The 18,234-nt window shown below is 38.8% G+C and overlaps 1 protein-coding gene across 1 annotated transcript in view; it reads left to right on the top strand.

Annotated features, from left to right (window-relative positions):
• Positions 1–18,234, top strand: part of ABHD12 (abhydrolase domain containing 12, lysophospholipase) — a 95,047-nt gene that overhangs the window by 21,970 nt on the left and 54,843 nt on the right. The gene's annotated exons all lie outside the window — the stretch shown is intronic.

Genomic DNA, 18,234 nt, shown 5'->3' with positions numbered 1-18,234 from the left:
CAATGTCAAGGTAAGTTCCTGTTATCCCTAGTTTTTCTAATGTTTTGAACATAAAGGGATGCTGTACTTTGTCGAATGCTTTCTCTGCATCTATGGAGATGATCATATGGTTCTTATCTTTAAGTCTATTGATGTGGTGAATAACATTTATTGATTTCCGTATATTGAACCATCCTTGCATCCCAGGGATGAATTCTACTTGATCATGGTGCACAATTTTTTGATGTGTTTTTGTATTCGATTCGCCAGAATTTTATTGAGGATTTTTGCATCTATGTTCATTAGAGATATTGGTCTGTAGTTTTCTTTCTTTGAGGTGTCTTTGTCTGGTTTCGGAATCAGGGTGATGTTGGCCTCATAGAATGAATTTGGAAGAGCTCCCTCTTTTTCTATTTCCTGAAATAACTTGAAAAGTATTGGTATTAATTCTTCTTTAAAGGTTTTTTAAAACTCCGCTGTATACCCATCCGGTCCTGGGCTTTTCTTGGTTGGTAGTCCTTTGATGGCTTCTTCAATTTCATCCGTTGATATTGGTCTGTTCAAATTGTGTGTATCCTCCTGACTCAGTGTGGGCAAATCATATGACTTAAGAAATTTATCGATGTCTTCACTATCTTCTATTTTATTGGAATATAGGTTTTCAAAATAATTTCTAATTGTCTTCTGTATTTCTGTAGCATCTGTTGTGATATTGCCTTTTTCATCCCGTATGTTAGTAATTTGAGTTCTCTCTTTTCTTCTCTTCGTTAGCATGGCTAAAGGTCTGTCGATCTTATTAATTTTTTCGAAGAACCAACTTTTAGTTTTGTTAATTTTTTCAATAGTTTCTTTTGTTTCTATTTCATTGATTTCCGCTCTGATTTTAATTATTTCTTGCCTTCTGCTACATTTGCTGTTGTTTTGCTCTTCCTTTTCTAGGGCTTTGAGATGAAGTGTGAGCTCATTTATTTGTTGGTTTTTTCTTTTTTTGAGGAATGACCACCAGGCGATGAATTTTCCTCTTAAAACTGCTTTCATTGTGTCCCATAAATTCCGATATGTTGTGTCTGTATTTTCATTTATCTCTAAGAACTTTAATATTTCCTCCTTTATGTCTTCTGTAACCCATTGATCATTCAGTAACATATTGTTCATTTTCCATGTGATGTACGATTTTTCCTTCATTCTTTTATCATTGATTTCCAGTTTCATTCCAGTATGATCAGATAAAATGCATGGTATTATCTCCACCCCTTTATATTTACTGAGGGCTGCCCTATGGCATAATATATGGTCTATTTTTGAGAAAGATCCATGTGCTGCTGAGAAAAAAGTATATCCATTTGATGATGGTTGATATATTCTATATATGTCAGATAAGTCTAGGTTATTCATTGTGGTATTGAGTTCTATAGTTTCTTTATTCATCTTTTGTTTGGAGTATCTGTCCAATGGTGAGAGAGGTGTGTTGAAGTCACCCATAATTATTGTGTTGTGGTCTATTTGATTCTTGAACTTGAGGAGAATTTGTTTTATGAATGTCGCAGCACCATTATTTGGTGCATAAATATTGATAATTGTTATGTGTTGTTGGTGAATGGTTCCTTTTAACAGTATATAATGTCCTTCCTTATCCCTTTTGATTAACTTGGTCTTGAAGTCGATTTTATTCGATATGAGGATGGCCACCCCTGCTTGCTTACGAGGACCGTGTGCATGGAATATTTTTTCCCATCCTTTCACCTTCAGCCTGTGTATGTCTTTTCCAATCAGATGTGTCTCCTGGAGGCAGCATATTGTTGGATTTGTTTTTTTAATCCATGATACCAGCCTATGTCGCTTTATTGGAGAGTTTAAGCCATTAACATTCAGAGTTACTATTGATATATGGTTTGTACTTCCAGCCATGTTTGATTATTTATCCTTTTTTTAAAAACTTTAGTTTGTTTCTCCATGATTATCTTTCCCCTCGCCCTCTGTCTTTACCGGGGCACTTCCAACTGATGGTTTTGGTTATTGTTTTTCATTTCTTCCTCCTGTAGTGTTTTGCTCAAAATGCTTTGCAATGCTGGTTTTCTGGCTGCAAATTCTTTTAACTTTTGTTTATCATGAAAGATTTTTATTTCGTTGTCATACCTGAAGCTTAATTTTGCTGGATACAGAATTCTTGGTTGGCATCCATTGTCTTTCAGTATTTGAAATACATTGTTCCATGACCTTCTTGCTTTCAGCGTCTGTGATGAAAAATCCCTTGTTAACCTTATTGGTTTACCCCTGAATGTAATGTGTCTCCTTTCTCTTGTAGCTTTTAATATTTTCTCTTTTCTGTATATTGGATATCTTCATAACAATGTGTCTTGGCGTTGGTCTACTGTGATTTTGTGTGCTCGGTGTCCTGTAATCATCTTCAACTTGTATATCTGTTTCCTTTTTTATTTCTGGAAAGTTTTCTGTAATTATTTCATTCAGCAGGTTACTCATTCCCTTGGTTTGAATCTCTGTATCTTCTTCTATCCCGATGACTCGTAAGTTTGTTTTTTTTTATGTTATCCCATAACTCTTGGATGTTTTTCTCGTGATTTTTTTACCAGCCTTTCTGAGTTGGCTAGACTCTTTTCAAGATGATATATTTTGTCTTCATTATCTGACGTTCTGGCTTCTACTTGCTCCACTCTGTTAGTGATACTCTCAATTGAGTTTTTAATTTGGTTTATCGTTTCCTTCATTTCTAGAATTATTGTTTGATTATTTTTATAATCTCTATCTCCTGATAAAGATGCTTAACTTCTTCTTTTATCTGTTTATGGAATTCATTCTCAATGTGTTCTTTCGCTGCTTGAATTTGCTGTCTCGTATCCTCTTTAAGGTTCCATTCCATCTGTCTAAGGTGTTCCTTGAGTTCTTTACATGACCATTTTTCTGATGACTCTAGGTCCTCCTGAATATTTAGGCTGTCCTGCATTGTTTGTACTCCTTTTCTTCCTTGCTTTTTCAAGTTGCTCATGTTACTTCTTGTTCTGTTTGACTGCTGAGTTACTGTTTACTCCTATAAATTTATTTGGTGCTTGGGATAAAAGGTATTAGAAGGGAAGGGAAGAAGTCATTAAAGAGAATGAGAGTAAGCAGGTAAAATTCAAGGAAGGGGGAATAAGAAAATTGAAAAGAAATGAAAGGCAAAAGAAGAAAAAAATAGGAAATAAAAAAAAGAAAAAAAATTTTAAAAAAATAATAATAAAAAGATGAAAATTAAAATTAGAAGAAAAAAATTTAAAAAATTGTAAAAAAAATAACTTAAAAAACAACAAGAAAGAAAAATGAAAAGGAAAGAAAAAACCCAAATCAAAAAAAAAGAGAAAAAAAAAACTAATAAATGCAGTCTTAGAGTTTGATTAACTTCTCTTCCAGTAGGTGGAGCTTCTCCTGTCAATACGCGGGAACCAATCACTGTGCAGAAGCTCCTCCTCCCAGACTAGGCGAGTCTCCAATCCTGAGTGCCTAGGGCCTCCTCTTGTGTCTAGTCACTTCCCCACTTTTCCTCTAGCCAGGCCCCTCTCACGGGTGCCGCTCACCACAATACTGGCTACACGCCAGGTCTGCTGCTCCCGGGAGCCTTGTTTTCATGAATGACTGGGCACACTCTCCCAGTTTGCCATTCCCTCAGACCCTAAGTTTGTAGAGCTTGGGGCTGAGAATCCTCAGCGAATTTTACTTGCCCTCCGGTAGCCACGCCCCTGGTAGCTGGTGCAAGAGACCTCAGTTGTCAGCACTGGTGGGAGCGGTAGCCGGGAGTTTCGCGCTGCGGGTCCCGCGCCACGTCTGATTCCCTCGGTCTGGCTGTCGCGCTCACGGGAGAGCTGGGGGGGGCCCCTTACGGGAGAGCTGGGAGGGGCCCTTTAGGTTTCCCCAATGCGTGGAGAGGGAAGGTTAGGGAATTACACACCTGTAGCCGCAGGTTTCAATGAAGTTATCTCCTCCGCCGCAGTCTGGTGACGTCAGTTCTCTGCCATGGTGGTATCTCTTGCAAATGGCGACAGTTCGTTTCCCTTTGCCGGGTGACCAATGCAACGGGTGGGTCCTTACTGTCTCTCCCAAGCCTCTTTTCAAACCTGTGGCCACTACCTATGAAGGCTCGGTTGGCATTTACCTCCGTAGGAACAGAAGGGCCGACCAGTTGTTTCAGCCGGATGGATTAGTGCTGAGTCACAGCTGTTTGTCTGCGGGAAGCAGGCGAACAGGAGCTTGAATTCAGCCGATCCGGGCTCAGTGTGTCTTCTGAGGGGCCCAGACTGTTCGCCCCAGATCCACGTCAGTTCAGCATTGCCTAGTGATCCATTGCCTGGTTCTCAGCAGTAGGGCTACTTGGGATCCTCAGTTCCTGCACAGCAGAACAACCTGTGACTCTGAAGTGTGAGACATTTCCTGGTTTTCAGGGTTCTCAGGGTTCTCCCTGTGGTTTGTTTTCAGCTTCAGCATAGTACAGAGACCTAGGCTCTGATGCAGGACAGAAGCCTACAAAAAGATTGAAACAATGGCGGGCTTCGGACACCAAGGGAACAGCTGTATTTTTTTTTAATATTTTTAGTTTTCCGCCGACACAACATCTTTATTTGTATGTGGTGCTGAGGATCTAACCCAGCACTGCGCACATGCCAAGTGAGCACGCTACCTCTTGAGCCACATCCCCAGCCCCGAGGCTGTATTTTTTTACCACAGGTTTCAGAACTCTGTCACATGTTTTCGGTTTTTTTGTTTGTTTTGTTTGTTTTTGGCTACAAAAGTAGCACTGAAGAATCTCTCCTTCCTTATTCTACTTAATAAAGTGATTCCCAATTCTTTTTGCTAGGCAATGTTTCTTGAGCAAGCTGAAGGGAAATGAATGGAAAAGGAACTGTAATTGTTTCTCAGGATAGTTTTTCATAAAATTGTTTTATTATAGTTAAATATACATAATAAAATTTACCATGTTAACTTTTTTGCTTGTTTTTTGGACTGAACACAGGAGCACTTTACCACTGAGCTATATCCCCAGCCTTTTTTAAAAATTATTTATTTTGAGGCTGTCTCAATATGTTGCTTAGGACTTAACTAAGTTGCTGAGGCTAACCTTGAACTAGTCATCCTCCTGTCACAGTCTCCCCAGTCACTGGGAATACAGGCATGCACTACTGTGTGGCTCATCTTGCCCATTTTTAAGTACACAATTCAGTGGCATTAGTTCATTCATGAATTATGCACCCATCACTACCATTTATCTCTAAAACTTTTTCATCATCCCAAACTTTATACCCATTAAACATAAGACTCCCCAATCCTTCCTTCTCTCAGCCCTTGATAAACACTTCATACTTTTGTTTCTGTGATTTTTTCCTTTTCTAGGCACCATATATGAGTCACATGGTATTTGTCTTTTCACTAACCTTTCCAAAGTTCATCTGTATTATAGCAGGTGCCAGAATTTCCTTCTGATTTAAAGCTCGATGATATTTCATTGAAGGATATACTACATTTTGTTTACACATTTCTCTCTTTCCTTTTTGCAGGACTGGGGAACTCAGAAGCACTTACTTTATCACTAGGCTCTATCCCCAACCCTTTTTATTTTGAGGCAGGGTCTCACTAGGCTGGCCTCAAACTTGCAGTCCCCTTGCCTCTGCCTCCTGAGTCACTGTGATTACAGTGTGATGCATGTGCTGCTGAATCCATATAAGTCGTTTGTATTAGGGATAAGGAAAATAAAAATTATCATTTATATTTATGTAACTGATAAAATAGAAAAACGGTATGTTGGTTTTCTTCAGCATATTCCTTCCTACCTTTTGAACGTGTACTTTTATCCTTTCAGAAAAGTGAAACATAGTCTCTTGTGATTTTGCATATTATTCCTGCCTTCTCTCTGATTAGCAGGCAATTCTTTCATAAGCTCTTGCTGGATTCTTCTTCCTTTTTCCTCTTCTCCTTCTTTCCTTTCCCCTCTCTTCCTTCAACTCCTGGGCTCAAACAATCCTCCCCTCTCAGCTTCCTTAGTAACTGAGACTGCAGGCACACACCAGCACACCCCATGGCTGGATTCTAATGTGACTAATGGAAAATGTTTTCAGATATAATACTCTCAGGTGGACGAGGTGATACATATCTGTAATCCCAACAGCTGGGGAGGTTGAGGCAGGAGGATCATGAATTCAAAGCCAGCTTCAGCAACTTAGTGAGGCCCTAAGCAACTCAATGAGACACTGTCTCAAAATAAAAGATAAAAAGGGCTGGAATGTGGCTCAGTGGTTAAGCACCCCTGGTTCAACCCCTAATAGCCCTTCCCCCAAATAAAAGAGATAATGCTCACACACACACAAAAATAGTTAACTTATGTTTATCAATTAACTTCTGCAGTTATTTGAAATCAGAGAAACTTCCTCAAATTATTTAGTACTTTTGGCAGATGTCGTAGTCTGTTTTGTGCTGTTATAACAAAATGCCTGAGATTGGGTAATTTATATAGAATAGAAATGTATTTCTCATGATTATGGAGGCTGAAAATTCCAAGATCCAGCTGCTGTCTGCTTCCAAGATTGAACCTTGATATGGTGTCCTGGCTGGGGCTGGGGGTTGGATCCGGTGGAAGTGCTAAGTTGTTACGTGGCAAAAAGGTGAAAGGGCAAACTAGTTGAATGCTGTATGAAGTCTCTTTTATAGGGCTTTAATTGCTTAGGGCCTCACTCCCTCTTAAAGACCCCATCTCTTAGTACTATCAAACTGCTGCCAGAATGTTAGAGGAGACATAATTCAAACCATAGCAACATGTGTTGCCATTTCCTGTGTTTCCAAGTAGGGTCAATTTTATATATTGGGTAGAATGATACTGCTTACTATTTGCTACCCCACAAACAAAGAAGAGTAAGAGGAAAGAAAAAAATAAGTACTCCTCTTCTAAGCAAGGTCTAGGAGAAAGTAAATGGTAGATAAGGGATGGCAGCTCTTACATTATCTAAAATCCAGGACCTGCTGGGTACAGTGGTACATGCCTATAATCTCTGCAACTCAGGAGGCTGAGGCAGGAGGATTGCAAGTTCAGAGCCAGCCCCAACAGCTTAGTGAGACCTTGTTTCAAGATCAAAAATAAAAAGGGGGCTAGGGTTGTACCTCAGTGGTAGAGCACTTGCCTAGTACTTGTGAGGCATTGGGAGTTTCTGGGATTATAGGTGTCCCCCACCACACCTGTCAAGAGATGTTTGATTATCTATTCAATCTCCTTAATAGTTATAGGTCTATTCATATTTCCTATTTCTCTTGATTTTCTCTTGGTAGGTTCTGTGTTTCTGGGAATTTGTCTGTTTCATCAAGAAGGTTATCCAGTTTGTTGGTTTACAATTGTTTCTGGTACTCTCTCAGAACCCTTTTTACTTCTGTAGAATTGATAAAAGGTACTGTGTCCTTCTACAACTAAAAATATTTACAATAAAATAAAAAGGGCTGGAAATATGACTCGGTGGTTAAGTGCTGTTGGGTTCAATCCCTAGTACCAAAAAAAATTTGAGACAGGAAACAGGATCTTGTCTTACCAAGTTGCCCTAGGCTGGCCCCTGGCCATGAACTTTCGATCCTCCTGCTTCAACCAACCAAGTGGCTAGGATTACAGGTGTGTACCACCTCGTCCAGTTTAGAGCTCTTTTAAAGAGCAAGTTTACAGGCAGTGGTGCACACCTGGCATCCCAGCAGCTTGGGATGCTGAGACAGGAAGATCACAAGTTTCAGGCTAGCCTCAGCAACTTAGCAAGACATTGCCTTGAAATCTGAAGAGAAATGACATGTGACTTGTGTGATTCTCCATGCCCTCTGCCCCTGCTATGTTAGACCAGGACGCAAGAAAAGACCACTGACTCCAATTAAAATCAAATTAAAGCAAGCTTATTGTTTCGACCGGCCAGGCTGCCTCTCCCCCCCAAAATGGCAGGAACAAGACAGCACCCCAGCTTTCCTGCAGCCCAGCTTTATAGCCCAGAAAGTTACCCAAAGGGGGGTTACAGATAACAGAACTCTGACAAGCATCACACTAATGGTAGTTTACATTTTTTGCTGGCCCCAACATCAGAATTTATGAGGACCATTAGAGCCTCAGAGAGGTTCGTTGTCTGGCCAGGGAAGGCCAATATTTATGAGGTGTCACTAAAATTTCAGAGAGGGCTGCTATCTGGTCAGGCATGGGTGAGTTCAAGGCATGGGCAGGCATTCCAAGCAGGTTCAGAATTTGCAGTAATTTATAGTAAAGCCGAAATTATCTTTTCATGGCTTTGGGGCAAGATGGCTCCCAATTTTAAGAAAAGATCAGGTTGGGTCTATCATTCCCCCTTTTTCTTATGTGTCCCTTTCAAATCTTTGATGGGGTAGAGGAAGAGCACTGAGGGAATTTTAATCCCTCAGGCAACAATCTCCAGCTTTTTAGAACTCACCCAAAACCGGTCTTCCTAATTTTACCTGACTTAATTGATTACTTATATTGATAGTCTATTTATTTTTGGCTCCATTGTAAGAAGAGGGGCGTTGCTCATTTTGGCTTCTTCTGAGCTGAGAGAGGGTGACACGAGGGGGCACAGCGTGAGGGACATGAGTTTCCTTTTAGTTCGGTTTGAAGTCTGGTTGGGGAAGAACAGGTTGTAAAGTCATCTGGGGATGGGTGCTTCTATGAGAGAAATAAAAACCATGAGTACTGAATAAATGTTGCAGCAGCTGGAACATGTCACTGTATAGAAGTTCCCTCACCAGGCTTTAACATCCCCAGTTATCAGGACTGTAAGCATAACATTTAACTTTTAGTGTTACAGTTGTCCCTCCCCATAGGATACAGTTTAATAATTTAATGTCATCTGAACTTGCAAAATCCTTTTACTAGTATGACCTCTGTGTCTAACAGAGAAACCTTTAATTCTGTTACTCAGGGCTGGATAATCATACTAGCAAACACGAAGCCTACCTGTGTAGGTTAGGAATATCTGTAGGCCTTAAACTAAAAACTTCTGTCTCTGGCAGCTCCTCTTGATAGTCTCTTTTTATAGTTATCAGGCGTTTCTGTCTGAGAATCCTTCTTTGTAGCTTCCAGTCTTACTTATTTTGGGAGGCTAACATAAAGTGTATACCTTAATAGCATCTTCAACAAATGGTGTTGGGAAAACTGGAAATCCATATGCAACAAAATGAAACTGAATCCCCTCCTCTCGCCATGCACAAAAGTTAACTCAAAATGGATCAAGGAGCTAGATATCAAATCAGAGACTCTCCGTCTGATAGAGGAAAAAGTTGGCTCCGATCTACATATTGTGGGGTCGGGCTCAAAATTCCTTAATAGGACACCCATAGCACAAGAGTTAATAACAAGAATCAACAAATGGGACTTTCTTTTTTTTTTTTTTTTTTAAGAGAGAGTGAGAGAGGAGAGAGAGAGAGAGAGAGAGAGAGAGAATTTTTTTAATATTTATTTTTTAGTTCTCGGCGGACACACATCTTTGTTGGTATGTGGTGCTGGGGATCGAACCCGGGCCCCACGCATGCCAGGCCAGCGCGCTACCGCTTGAGCCACATCCCCAGCCCCAACAAATGGGACTTTCTTAAACTGAAAAGTTTTTCTCAGCAAGAGAAACAATAAGAGAGGTAAATAGGGAGCCTACATCCTGGGAACAAATCTTTACTCCTCACACTTCAGATAGAGCCCTAATATCCAGAGTATACAAAGAACTCAAAAAATTAGACAATAAGAAAACAAATAACCCAATCAACAAATGGGCCAAGGACATGAACAAACACTTTACAGAGGAGGACATACAGTCAATCAACAAGTACATGAAAAAATGCTCACCATCTCTAGCAGTCAAGGAAATGCAAATCAAAACCACCCTAAGATACCACCTCACCCCAGTAAGATTGGCAGCCATGATGAAGTCAAACAACAATGAGTGCTGGTGAGGATGTGGGGAAAAGGGTACTCTTGTACATTGCTGGTGGGACTGCAAATTGGTGCAGCCAATTTGGAAAGCAGTATGGAGATTCCTGGGAAAGCTGGGAATGGAACCACCATTTGACCCAGCTATTGCCCTTCTCAGACTATTTCCTGAAGACCTTAAAAGAGCACACTACAGGGATACTGCCACATCGATATTCATAGCAGCACAATTCACAATTGCCAGACTGTGGAATCAACCCAGATGCCCTTCAATAGATGAATGGATAAAAAAAAAATGTGGCATTTATACACCATGGAGTATTACGCAGCACTAAAAAATGACAAAATCACGGAATTTGCAGGGAAATGGATGGCACTAGAGCAGATTATGCTTAGTGAAGCTAGCCAATCCCTAAAAAACAAATACCAAATGTCTTCTTTGATATAATGAGAGCAACTGAGAACAGAACAGGGAGGAAGAGCAGGAAGAAAAGATTAACATTAAACAGAGACATGAGGTGGGAGGGAAAGGGAGAAAAAAAAGGGAAATCACATGGAAATGGAGGGAGACCCTCATTGTTATACAAAATTACATATAAAAGGGTATGAGGGGAATGGGATAACAAACATGGAGGGAAATGAATTACAGTAGATGGGGTAGAGAGAGAAGATGGGAGGGGAGGGGAGGGGGGATAGTAGAGGATAGGAAAGGTAGCAGAATACAACAGTCACTAATATGGCAGTATGTAAAAATGTGATGTGTAACTGATGTGATTCTGCAATCTGTATTTGGGGTAAAAATGGGAGTTCATAACCCAGTTGATTCTAATGTATGAAATATGATATGTCAAGAGCTTTGTAATGTTGTGAACAACCAATTAAAAAATATATTTAAAAAAATAAAGTGTATACCTTAAATAATATTAATAATAATAATAATAATAATAATAATAATAATTATCATCATCATCATTATTATTTAAAATGCCCAGGAATGGCTGTATTTTGATTTAACTGTCTTTGCTAAGTGTTTAAGATGAAGCAGTCAAACTGACTTTTGTTTCTATCTATTGTTAACAGTCAGCTGAGCTTTTATGGGAGTCATTCCTGGGGAAACTTGAGAGCAGCTTCTCAGTTCTGCTAGTGCCATTTGCGCTAGGATGGGTCCAGGTCTTGCTTGACCATGTGGCTTCCCTTGGAAGCACCAGGGACGTCTCCCTTCTCTGATGACCCTCCTCTTCATAGCAAATGCACTGATTGGCTTTCTGTTCTCCAGTGGTCTCATTAATCTCCCTGATCGGGAGGTTATGTGGCCCAGAGTTGCAAAGCTCTTTAGAGAAGTCCCCTGTTCCCTGGATTCAGACTGACTCAGAGGGCAAGAACCAAATAGGTTTTTCTGGCCCTTTTAATTTAGCTTTAATTTTAAAACTTAATCTTAAACGTCCAGCAAATAAATTTTAACAGCCTTATATTAAGAGTACTGGGCTTTAATATCTATAACTTTATAATTATTTATCTTTTTATTAATTGGGATCTGTATTATCCTATCTGTGATGGCTTATTATCTTAAATTAACCCATGTTGTGTTCTTAAAGCAACATTTCTGTAAAACACTAACAGGGAATCTTTAGATCACTTATAAGGAAATTACAAAATAAAATTAACAAGAATAAAAACATTTAGTTCGTGTAATAGCTACCCTGAATTTTTGGGTGAGTTATACATTATATCCCCTGTTTGAGATCCTAGTAATCTTGACAGAAAAAAACAACTTTTGAACATAACTTTAAATGAACTAAAATCTGGCCTACTGCTTTCGTAGTCATTCTCACATGTAGTAAGATGGGACACAGAGCCTTATCTCAGGTAAGGCAAGGCTCTTTATAAATCTTAAGTGTTCTAGTTCTAAAGCTGATCTTTGCTTTTTAAATATCATTTTACAAAGTTTACATAAATTGTTTGAGGTCACACGAACATTAGCTAACACCATATGATATCACATTTAAAACATGAATTAAAGAAAGGCTGAAAGTTTTTAACCTTTACATAGATTAGGCTCTCATTAACTTAAAAATACATTTAAATTGTTCCCCAATGTAAAAAGTAACATAAAACTTTACATATCTTATTGATAACAGGTAAGTAAATCCCCAATATATTTTTTACTATACAACTTCATAACACCAGCTTGATATAATGCTCTTTTAAAGTTTCTGCCTTACAGACTTGTATACCTAGAAGATATGAGCACATTAATAGCATCACAATTACATTGATGTTTTTATATTAACCAAGTTTAGCTTTTAAAAAAATGACAGTACAATGCTCTAAAATAACAGTTCTTATTTAACCAGTTGTTTAATTTTTATGGTTGCTTGCTCTAGAAAAAAAATAAAACTTAATAAACACAATGTTATGGGTAAACTTATGTTTTAAGAAAATTTTGTCTCTTTAACACATGACTGATTGTAAAAACAAACTTATACAGACCTTAGTAAATCAATCAGATATCTAACAAAAGTACTCATGAATGAGTAATCCCATATCAGATTTACTTTACTTATTTTATCAAAATATTAGACAAGTGTATTGAACAGTGCTAACCGTTTTTTTGTTGTTGTTGTTGTTGAAGGAAAAGTCCTAGAACCAAGGCATATTAGACATTTTATAGACATTAATATTTTATGAGTTTTTTGAACACCTAGAAAAACTTGTAAGCTTAAGTTCAAAGATATTTATTTTTATCTGTTTATCCAATTTAAATTGAACCATTTAAATCACATGAATTAAGATCCACTTTTTAAAATTTGTTTTTATGAGCGCTCCTTATATATGTTAATTTGTATATCACATATATGATATACGGACATATGTATATATAGACATACAACACATAACACAAGTGTGCACACATGACAATAGTAAAGGCCTTAGTAGCTTTTCACAGGTGAAATCTCCATTGCAATATTTCAAAAACTCCACAGTTCGTCAAAGATAGAACTGATCAGAAAAACATTAACCTAGGTCTGTAGGATCAAAATCATGAGCTCAAAAAAATATAGAATCTAAGAAAAAAACAAGAGTCCTAGAAAAAATGACTGGCCAGTAATTAGTAAATACCATACAATTTACCTTTTTTTTTTTTTTTTTTTTTTTTAGGCCTCAGATCAGTCTCCTACTGAGCTTACAGGCTTCTTTCATTTGCATTTCAACATAAGTCCTGGCTGAGGTCTGGAAGGAGCAGGGAAAAACTGTTATTCTGAGCAGACACCTCAGGCCTAAGGCATTTTAACCATAAGTCATAATTTTCAGGTTCGGATGTTGAAAATTATGATACAAGTTTAAGATATAATTCACAAAATTTTATATCTTTACATCTTGTTTTGTCAACAGATACCATACTATGATTTACTATCCTTGTCCAAATTAATGCACTGGTACACACAGTGACATTTTCCCAGGCTACCCAATTCAAAATTGGTGAAAAAAAAAAAAAAAAAAACTGAATGATTGGGAAGTTACTTGCCAACTTGGAGGTAGAGTTCTTTAGTTTTCCATCCTAAGTATTTAAGTTTTCTGGCATGAATTATCTGAAATCATAAACTAAACAATTACCTAAACCCAACTTTTAACTGCAAGATTGTGCAATGCTTCAAAAACCCATTCAGATACCAGATTGTTACAATAAAACATCATCTTTTAGACACACATTCAGCCAAGATCATTCCCAAGAAACAATTTATAATATCAACATACTATTGCACATGTCTTAAAGGGCCAGAAACAAAGACACAGGACAGACAGACAGAAAGGAGCTCCAGACTATGGCTGACAGATAGAAACCTTTAAAACAGAGCAGATAAGAGAAAAATCTCCTACACCAGTGGCACCATAGATGTCCCCACAAGGGGACCAGATGTTTTCACAGAGGGGCAACCTGAAATGTAAAATCAAGGGTCTCCATGGCAATTTTACTGCATTTAGTGTCCCCTTTTTCTTTTTCTCTTTTTTTAAGAAGACAGAGGTGACATAATCCTTACAGCGCAGGGAAGGAAGGAGGGAATTCCCCAAAGCAACAGGGCTTCAGCAGCTGCTGGGAGTCCCTCAGTCCCTCCTTTTACTTACAGGATTAGCTCCTCTGGTTCGGTTCCACCCCAGGCGCGCTCCATCTCCTAACATTTCAGTAGTCAGCTCTAAAAAAGTTCTGGGGGGGTGGTGGTGGTATCAAAATTTGTAACTGAAACTTCGGTTCTTGACCTTGAAGCCAATTAATGCCAATTTAATAATGAGGACAGGGTTTTGAGAAAAAGAAAAAGGGAGGTTTATCGCTTTGCTAACAAAGGAGAAACCCAGGGGACTCTGCCCAAAGGTTGTGATTCTCTTGATCTGGAGGGACAAGGGGTTTTAAAGGAGTCTCACTTGTTAACCTGGGAGATACTCAGTTCTTAGATCCCCAGGAGGCATTGCCCTCTGCAGTGGGTGTGCTCCAGCAGCCAGCCAGGGGCTTCTCTCCTCCTGCTTAACAAAGGGGGGTAAAGTTCATCGCAGTTCCTTAAAACACAGTCCAAAGGGGTGTCAGGCTGACTTGCTTTATTACCCATTTTCACGTCCAATATCCTTAAGTTTTTACCACAGAAATCACACAACAAAATGCACAAAAACAAACAAACAAAAAACATATAGAACACAGAACAAAACACAAGAAAACAGAAACCCGGCGCCGAAACAGAAAAACAGAGGAGCAATGCATCGTCTTGCCAAAGCTCCGGGGTAGGAGCGCGTGCGTGCCCATCGGCACCTCTCTACCCTTCCAGAGGAATTCCCTACAGAACAGAAGACAGAACGATTTCTCCTTACTGTCCGGACAGGAGTATATGTGAGCCTCACCAGGCCACCTCTCTGTCATCAGAAGAGATCTCCCTTAACTGGATACCAGATGTTATAAAGGCGCCACTTACCTATGGAGGCCTCCTCCACCAGGTGCTTGCTAATAGTTTTAGTGCGGCAGTTCACTGCAGTGCTCCAGGGACCAAAGGCTCACTCCGAGGCCTTGGAACATCTCAAGGTGCGCACCCCCTAGATTGGCTCTCCAGCCTGGAGCCCTGGAGCGAAGGTTGGCTTTAGAATTTCTAGCAGTCTGGTCTTGTGATCTGGTCTGGCAGGGTCATCTCGCTGGGGAACTCCAAAATGTTAGACCAGGACGCAAGAAAAGACCACTGACTCCAATTAAAATCAAATTAAAGCAAGCTTATTATTTCGATTGGCTGGGCTGCCTCTCCCTCCCAGAATGGCAGGAACAAGACAGCAACCCCAGCTTTCCTGCAGCCCAGCTTTATAGCCCAGAAAGTTACCCAAAGGGGGGTTACAGATAACAGAACTCTGACAAGCATCACACTAATGGTAGTTTACATTTTTTGCTGGCCCCAACATCAGAATTTATGAGGACCATTAGAGCCTCAGAGAGGTTCGTTGTCTGGCCAGGGAAGGCCAATATTTATGAGGTGTCACTAAAGTTTCAGAGAGGGCTGCTATCTGGTCAGAGAGCCAGGCATGGGTGAGTTCAAGGCATGGGCAGGCATTCCAAGCAGGTTCAGAATTTGCAGTAATTTATAGTAAAGCCGAAATTATCTTTTCATGGCTTTGGGGCAAGATGGCTCCCAATTTTAAGAAAAGATCAGGTTGGGTCGATCAGCTACAGCAAATGCTAAAGCCTTGTTTTGGAGATGGCAACATCACAAAGTAACACAGCTTCTGCAAGTGTTTTTCCTGAGTAACTCATTAGTAGGAACTCCCAGTAATCTGTGCTAGACACATAACATGAGCAAAAAATAAATGATTATTCTTTATGCCATTTAGATTTGATGCCTGCTTGTTACTGTAGTCTGTTAGTTCTAATGTAATCCCCAGTTTTTGGAATCTTTTTATTTGTATGAAAGACATTTGGGAGCGGATTCTCAGAGGATGGTACAGCGGGAATCTCTTCCCACCTAGAGAATAACCACATAAGCAAAATGTGTATGCTGTAACTATATTGGAACTCGGGAATTTGTTGAAGGCTTACAATTGAACTCTTGTCCAGTAACAGCTTCTCATCCCTTATCTCCAAGGCTCTGGAGGAAACTGTGTAACACATTCCTGGAACAACCTGTGACACAGTTTACTAAGAAAAGGGTTATCCAAAAGCACCCTGTGCTCTGATTACTGCTTCTGATCTCAGAAATGCAGACAATGAGGCATGTAGTCACTGTCAAAGCCCCTACTCATTTACTCCCAGGTGAATGACTTTAGGGGAGTTAAACAGCTAAACAGCACTTTTAAATGTCTCATTCTTTAATTTCTGACTTATCATTTTCCTTTCTCCTTTTGGAGACTAGAAATTAAAGACAGGAATATTTGAAAGAAACTGTATAAATGAGGAAATTTTAGAAAATGTGTTTGTCTGGGGAAGGTCTCAGGTTCAGAAAAGACTTCAGAAGTGTCTAGGGTGTGGCTTAGTGTAGAAGGGCTTGCCCAGCATGTGCTATACATTCCAATCCCCACTACAGGGAGAAAAAAAGAAGAAGAAGAAAAAAAAAAAGACTTGAAAACTTTTAAGTTTTATACATCAGGTGGATCCTTGGCACAGGAACAGACCACCACAATAAACAAAAACAGTAAATAACAACAAAAAACAACAACCAAAAAACCCAACATACCAGCAAACTTTGGGGAAAGAGGAGATGTGAATTCCAGAGTACCATATTAATAGATTCAAATGACAAGTTTTCAAGAAAAAGCTTCAAGGCACATAAAAAAGCAAATGACAAAATGACAGAAGTAATTCTCTCCTTGTTAGTAATTACTTTAAATGTAAATGGATTAAACTTAACAAAAGATAAGAAATTGACAAGATGAATAAAATATACATGATCCAACTACATGCTGTCTACAGGAGGCTCAGTGTATATCCAGACACAGTTTGAAAGTGAACAGATGGGGAAAGATGTTTCACGCAAATAGAAAAAGCGAACAGAGATATAATAATATAAGCAAAATAAACTTTAAATTAAAAGCTTACCGAGAGTCAAATAAGAATATTATATGATAATAAAAGGACCCATATAGCTAGAAGACGTAGCAGTTACATTTTTGAACCTAATGACAGATTATCAAAATATATGAAACAAAAACTATCAGAACTGAGGGGGGAAGTATAGTTCTACAGTAGTGGAGACTTAAGTACCTTCCTCTTAAGGACAGGAAGATAAGTTAAGAAAACTCTGAAACCATGAGCCAAAATACAAGGGTTAACACAATAAACCAGAAAGGTCTACAGATATACAGAATACCCAACAATAGCAAACACATTCTCAAGTACACATGGAGCATTTTACAGGATAGATCATATGTTAGGCTACAAATTAATTCTCAATAAAATTAAATAAAGATCATGTTAGGCTACAAATTAATTCTCAATAACATTAAATAAAGAGTGCACACAAAGTATCTAACTACAATGGGATGAAGTTAGAAATCAACAAGTTGACCTGAAAAACTCATTAAATTGTTGAATACACTCCGAAACAACCAATGAATGAAACAAGAATCACAAGGAAAGAAAATAGAGACGAATTTAAAAAAACAAACAACATACCCAAACTTGTGGGATACAATAAAAAATGCTAGGGGGAAATTTATAGCCATGAACACGTTCAAAAACAATAAAAATCTCAAGTCAACAATGTAGTTTTATAACTTAAGTGTATAAAACATTGCTGTGGGAAAAAAGTATTTGCAAAAATCAACTTAATAAAGGAAACGGCTTATTTTGGCTCCTGGTTTTATAGCTTTTAGCCCTTGGTCTCTTGACCCTGTCACTTTGGGCAAGGAAGCACACAGTAGAAGCACCTGGTGGAGAAAACCTCTTCCCCTTCAAGGGGCTAGGAAGTTAAAAAAAAAAAAAAAAAAACAGAGGAAGGACATCCACTATTCAAGGACACACCCCATCTACTTTTTACTAGGCCCCACCTCCTAAATGTTCCACCACCTCCCAGTAACCTCCTTTAGCACATAGATGTTCCGAGAACATTTAAGATCTAAAGCATAACTTTAAGGAACTAGAAAAAGAACAAACTACCTCAAAACTAGCAGAAGGAAAGAAATGATATAAATTAGAGCAGAGATAAATTAAAGTAGAAAAACAGTGGAGAAAAATTAAAACTAAAAGTTGGTTCTTTAAATTGTCAACAAAGTGGATAAATCTTTAGGTGGACTAGGAAAAGACTCAAATAACTAAAAATTAGAAATGAAATCAGGGATATTACCAATTCTACAGAAGTAAAAAGGGTTCT

This window comes from Spermophilus citellus (genome assembly GCF_964194105.1).
Source record: "Spermophilus citellus genome assembly, chromosome: 4".
NCBI lineage: Eukaryota > Metazoa > Chordata > Mammalia > Rodentia > Sciuridae > Spermophilus > Spermophilus citellus.
The sequence above is the reverse complement of the archived record's forward strand: the minus strand, read 5'-3'. Positions and strand labels throughout refer to the sequence as shown.